At 44.6% G+C, this 6,506-nt stretch overlaps 1 non-coding gene across 1 annotated transcript; it reads right to left on the reverse strand.

Annotated features, from left to right (window-relative positions):
- Positions 1 to 6,168: 6,168 nt before the first annotated feature.
- Trnat-ugu lies at positions 6,169 to 6,242 on the reverse strand. The gene has a single exon. It is a non-coding gene; the product is annotated as a tRNA-Thr (tRNA).
- Positions 6,243 to 6,506: the final 264 nt, after the last annotated feature.

Here is a 6,506-nt window from a genome sequence, read left to right on the forward strand (position 1 = left end):
AGCTGAACGAATATAGTCTCCCTTTCCATATATTTGACATGAACAATATAAATAACGACAAAAGAACTATACATGCGTAATGTTGTGTGAACTTTAATGCCTAACTGTGATACGGACAAAGTGACGAAATAACTTTAAAGACAATTTATCGATTCTGATAGTAGAAAAAAGACATTATTCTCCGTGATATAAGATCGTATGTGTAAACCAAAGAATAGAACACTATAATCTTTGTTATATTATAAAAGGACTGGAAGACAATGAACTTAGTCGTCTTCTGATGTTTTCTTGTGTCTTAGCTATTGTTTGAGTGCGGAAGGTACGATTGTATTGCGATTGCTTTTGTCTTGCTCTCGTTTAATTACTAGAACGTAATTGATGTGTAAAAGAGTTACGAAAACATAATAAGCTAATCTGTAGTGCAGAGTAATCATTTAAGGAATCCACGAGACATTTGTTATAACGCAAGAATTTGTGTAGCATTTTTTGCAGCTGATGCGGAGCTAGCTGCGATCATCTCTGACTCAGAAAGTTGGTCGCCATTACGCGGCGCATTTAAACTTTTTATTTCCACAGGAAATACGACGAAGCCGGAGCAAAAGAACTTATTTAAAAATATTATCAAAATTAATTAGCCTCAAATCACAAGATTTATTTTATCATAAAGTTACTATCTTCAGTGACACAGTTTATTATAGGTCAGGTGCCTCTTTGCATAAATTTTGTTACGCTAACGCATCTGATATTATTTGTTGGGAGCCTGGCGCTCGTTTTCAATCAGAATTTAAAAGTTTAATTTGGCAAACTGCAAATATAATATTGCTTATTTGCAATTGTTTCTTACGAGGTTTTATGAAATATAGCTTTACGGAATTTAGCTTCACGAACTTAATAGAATCCTCATATAACTTATAGCAAACAGAGACATTACACGAAGTGAAAATGAGCGTAAGGAGAGCAACGAGAGCAGTGTTCAATGATTTTGAAAGTAAGACGTTGCCAACTGACCTGAGTAAAAATCCTAAGAGATTTTGGTCATACGTAAAATCAGTTAGTGACTCAGAATCATCTATTCGTTCTCTTTGTGACCACACCGGCACAGAAATGAAAGATTACAGAGACTGGACTGAATTCGGTCTTCCGAAGCTGTTTCGTCGCGGAAGATCGGAACACTGTCCCTCCTTTCAATCGTCGTGCGAACGTCGAAATGGCAGATGTTGAGACAAGAAATCGCGCAGCTGAAAAGCAGCTACAGTCGCTTAGTAGCGGAAAGGCTTCAGGAAAAGGTGAGATACCTATATTCTATAAAGATTATGCGAAAGAACTTGCTCCCCTTCCAGCAGTAATTTATCGTAGATCGCTTGAGGAACAAAAGGTAGCTAACGACTGGAAAGAAGAGTAGGCCATTCCCGTTTTTAAGAAAGGCTGTAAGACAGATCCACACAATTGTAGTCCTATATCGTTGACGTCAATCATTTGAAGAATTGTGGAACATGTTTTATGCTCAAGAATTATGACGTTGTTGGAAAATGAACATCTCCTCTATAAAAATCAACGTGGCTTTCTCAAACAGAGATCCTGCGAAACTCAACTCGCTCTGTTCCTCCATGAGATCCGCAGCGCAGAGGATAAAGGCGCTCAGGCTGATGCCGTGTTCCTCGACTTCAGTAAGGCATTTGACACCGTCCCGCATTACCATTTAATGAGAAAAATACGAGCTTACGGAGTATCGGAGCAGACCTGCGATTGGATTCAACACTTACTTGCAGACAGAACTCGACACGTTGCTCTTAACGGAACTAAATCGACAGATGTAAAGGTAATATCCGGACTACCACAGGTAAGTGTAATAGGACCGTTGCCGTTCACAATATATATAAATCGGACGCACTTTAAGGCTATTCGCAGATGATGCAGTTGTTTATACCAAAGTAGCAACGTCAGAAGATAGTAAGAATTTGAAGAACGACCTGCAGAGAATTGATGAGTTGTGTAGACTCTGGTAGTTGACCTTAAACGTAAATAAAAGTAACATATTCCGCATACATAGGAAAAGAAATCCTCTAATGTGCAGCTACAGTATTGATGACAAACAACTGGAGAGAGCGTCTGCCGTAAAATACACTCCTGGAAATTGAAATAAGAACACCGTGAATTCATTGTCCCAGGAAGGGGAAACTTTATTGACACATTCCTGGGGTCAGATACATCACATGATCACACTGACAGAACCACAGGCACATAGACACAGGCAACAGAGCATGCACAATGTCGGCACTAGTACAGTGTATATCCACCTTTCGCAGCAATGCAGGCTGCTATTCTCCCATGGAGACGATCGTAGAGATGCTGAATGTAGTCCTGTGGAACGGCTTGCCATGTCATTTCCACCTGGCGCCTCAGTTGGACCAGCGTTCGTGCTGGACGTGCAGACCGCGTGAGACGACGCTTCATCCAGTTCCAAACAATCTCAATGGGGGACAGATCCGGAGATCTTGCTGGCCAGGGTAGTTGACTTACACCTTCTAGAGCACGTTGGGTGGCACGGGATACATGCGGACGTGCATTGTCCTGTTGGAACAGCAAGTTCCCTTGCCGGTCTAGGAATGGTAGAACGATGGGTTCGATGACGGTTTGGATGTACCGTGCACTATTCAGTGTCCCCTCGACGATCACCAGTGGTGTACGGCCAGTGTAGGAGATCGCTCCCCACACCATGATGCCGGGTGTTGGCCCTGTGTGCCTCGGTCGTATGCAGTCCTGATTGTGGCGCTCACCTGCACGGCGCCAAACACGCATACGACCATCATTGGCACCAAGGCAGAAGCGACTCTCATCGCTGAAGACGACACGTCTCAATTCGTCCCTCCATTCACGCCTGTCGCGACACCACTGGAGGCGGGCTGCACGATGTTGGGGCGTGAGCGGAAGACGGCCTAACGGTGTGCGGGACCGTAGCCCAGCTTCATGGAGACGGTTGCGAATGGTCCTCGCCGATACCCCAGGAGCAACAGTGTCCCTAATTTGCTGGGAAGTGGCGGTGCGGTCCCCTACGGCACTGCGTAGGATCCTACGGTCTTGGCGTGCATCCGTGCGTCGCTGCGGTCCGATCCCAGGTCGACGGGCACGTGCACCTTCCGCCGACCACTGGCGACAACATCGATTTACTGTGGAGACCTCACGCCCCACGTGTTGAGCAATTCGGCGGTACGTCCACCCGGCCTCCCGCATGCCCACTATACGCCCTCGCTCAAAGTCCGTCAACTGCACATACGGTTCACGTCCACGCTGTCGCGGCATGCTACCAGTGTTAAAGACTGCGATGGAGCTCCGTATGCCACGGCAAACTGGCTGACACTGACGGCGGCGGTGCACAAATGGTGCGCAGCTAGCGCCATTCGACGGCCAACACCGCGGTTCCTGGTGTGTCCGCTGTGCCGTGCGTGTGATCATTGCTTGTACAGCCCTCTCGCAGTGTCCGGAGCAAGTATGGTGGGTCTGACACACCGGTGTCAATGTGTTCTTTTTTCCATTTCCAGGAGTGTATCTAGGCGTAACTATCCAGAGCGACCTTAAGTGGAATCACCATATGAAACAGGCAGTGGGAAAAGCAGACACCAGACTCAGATTCATCGGAAGAATCTTAAAGAAATGTAACTCATCCACGAAAGAAATGGCTAATAAGGCTCTTGTTCGCCCGATTCTTTTGTTCATCTACCTGGGATCCCTATCAGGTAAAACTGATAGAGGAGATAGAGAAGATCCAACGAAGGTCGGCGCGTTTCGTCACGGGATCATTTAGCTGCGCGAGAGAGCGTTACGGAGGTGCTAAACAAACTCCACTGTCAGACGTTACAAGAGAGGCGTTGTGCATCACGGAGAGATCTACTATTGAAATTTCTGGACAGTACTTATCAGGAGGAGTCGTACAACATATTATTTCTTCCCACATACATGTCGCGCATTGACCACGAGGAGAAAATTCGAGAAATTAGAGCCAATACAAAGGCTTACCTGCAATCATTCTTCCCACGTACTATTCGAATGTGGAATAGGGTTGGAGGGATCAGACAGTGGTACCGAAAGTATCCTCCGCCACACACAATTAGGTGGCTTGCGGAGTATGATGTAGATGTATTGAAATTTGAGTCAAACAGGGATGTAGTATTTCGCCCCTAGGATTCAATCTGTACAGCGAAGAAGCAATGACGAACGGAAACTTCAAGAGTGGAATTACAATTTAAGGTGAAAGGACATTAATGATACGATTCGCTGATGACATTGCTATCCTCATTGAAGAGAAGAAGATTTACAGGAGTTGTTGAATGGAAGGATCAGTGTAATGAGTATCGAAAGTAAGTCGAAAAAAAGTAATTAAAAGCAGCAGAAATGAGAACAGCGAGGAACTTGACTTCAGAAGAGGGCGTCAGGAAGTAGACTAAGGCAGCAAAATAACGCATGGTGGATGGAACAAAGAAGGCTTATAAAGCAGACTGACAAGAGGAGCATATCCGGCCAAGTGAAGTCAACCAGAATGTAACGTAGACCTAAATTTAAGAAAGAAACTTCTGAGAACTTATGTAAGTAGGCGAATGTTGAAAATTAGGTGGACTGATAACGCAAGGAATGAGGAGGTCCTGCGCAGAATCGGAAAGGAATATGTGGAAAACACTGACAAGGAGAAGATACAGAATGATAGGACGTCTGTTAACGGATTAATTTCCATGGTAATAGATGCAGATGTAGACGGTAAAAACTGCAGTTAAAGATAGAGACTGGAACACACCCAGAAAATAACTGAGGTCGTAGGTCGAAAGTGCCACTCCGCGATGAAAAGGCTGGAATTCTGGAATTCGTGGCGGGCAGTATCATACCAGTCAGGAAAAAAAAAAAAAAAAATGTATGTAACTGTGGAATATATTACTTCGCATGTTACTGGTGGGGCTTCGATTTTTTAATTAGGATGATAAAAAGGTAATTTTAATAGCATTTCAAATGTTTATTTATTTTGTAAACAATTCCACTGAATTTCTCGATGTCAGAAAAATATTGATTTCCTTGATTTCACGACCCTTGCGTGACAACAAAAGGGAAAATAAGTTGCAGCACAAGAGTGGATTTGATCATGCAGCGCAAAGTTTCGAAATTGTATTGTTAGTTGTTAAGCTACCGACACGCTTTGTGTAATGCCATATGCACGAACTGCCGCGGTGCTCTCAAAATTTTTGACTGTCATTTTCTTGGAAATTATTGAGTGTTGTCTCCTAAGACAAAAAAAGTGCCCATTTCGCCCTTCTTTCACCAAGCGAAGTTTCGACTCTGTCAGATGGTGACGTATTGTTTCAGGAAACTCCTGATGTAACTCCGCGCCCGCGAGTGGAACATGGGGTTCTTGCAGTATTTCCGCATCAGAAACATACCTCGACCAATCCCTAAGGGCCCCAAAAGCCTGTCTTGAGAAACTAATACACTACCGAAATTAATCCCTGTGTCCTGCATCCCCCAAGGCTACTGTGATGTAATTGGGCTTGCTAATTAAGGATTAAACCATATGATGCAAATGGAAAGTGACATATTTCATACTCTGTGATAGGTGGACTTTTTTCATTGCGTGTTCTTACCTCTCTTGCTAAAACTACGTCATTGGTGAGCTTTTGGATGAAATTGTAGGACGATAATTGGCGGTTGCGTCTCACTGGGATGAAGACAGGGTCGGGTGGCAGACACTTCCCATTGCGACATGGGGTTAACAAAGTGTTTAAATCGACTCGAAGATATCTTCAATGAAACGTGTGTGGCCTTTTTTAGTTGTGTTGAAGTGTTTAAAGTTGGCTTGGGCTGCGTGGTGGTTTGTTATACTTCACCTCATGCACCAAACAGATAATTGCCATCTGGACACTCCTTTTATATACAATAAATGTTGCTTACTGAAATTCTGTCGCCGTTAAGTATAATTACTCAGGGTCCAGCTAGTCTGTCCTTTGAATCCGTGTGCCTTCTTCCTCCAAATTCGCTCAGACTTCGCCTCCTTTTAGTCTGCATATAAAGCTACTGAAAATTAACTCCTCGTCCTCATTCGCTCCACCGCATAAAGAAGATAATTAATTGAAACCCTCAGCTGCCGACAGGTGTTGTTGACATACCTCTATGGGGACCGCTGAAAATGTGTGCCCCGGCAGGGACTCGAACCCAGGATCTCCTGCTTACATGGCAGACGCTCTATCCATCTGAGCCACCGAGGACACAGATGAATAGTCGACTGCAAGGAGTTATCCCTTGCACGCTTCCCATGCTATTAGGTACATTATGTATGTAGATTGTGGACAGTTGGGAATGTGGATCTCACGGGAAGTGGTCAAGGGATAAGTCCCTGCAGTCGCGCTATTCATTTATTTCCTCGGTGGCTCAGATGGACAGATCGTCTGCCATGTAAGTAGGAGATCCCGGGTTCGAGTCCCGGTAGGGACACAGATTTTCAGCTGTCCCCCATCGAGGTACATAAACAA

This window comes from Schistocerca americana, chromosome 9, assembly GCF_021461395.2.
Source record: "Schistocerca americana isolate TAMUIC-IGC-003095 chromosome 9, iqSchAmer2.1, whole genome shotgun sequence".
Taxonomy (NCBI): domain Eukaryota; kingdom Metazoa; phylum Arthropoda; class Insecta; order Orthoptera; family Acrididae; genus Schistocerca; species Schistocerca americana.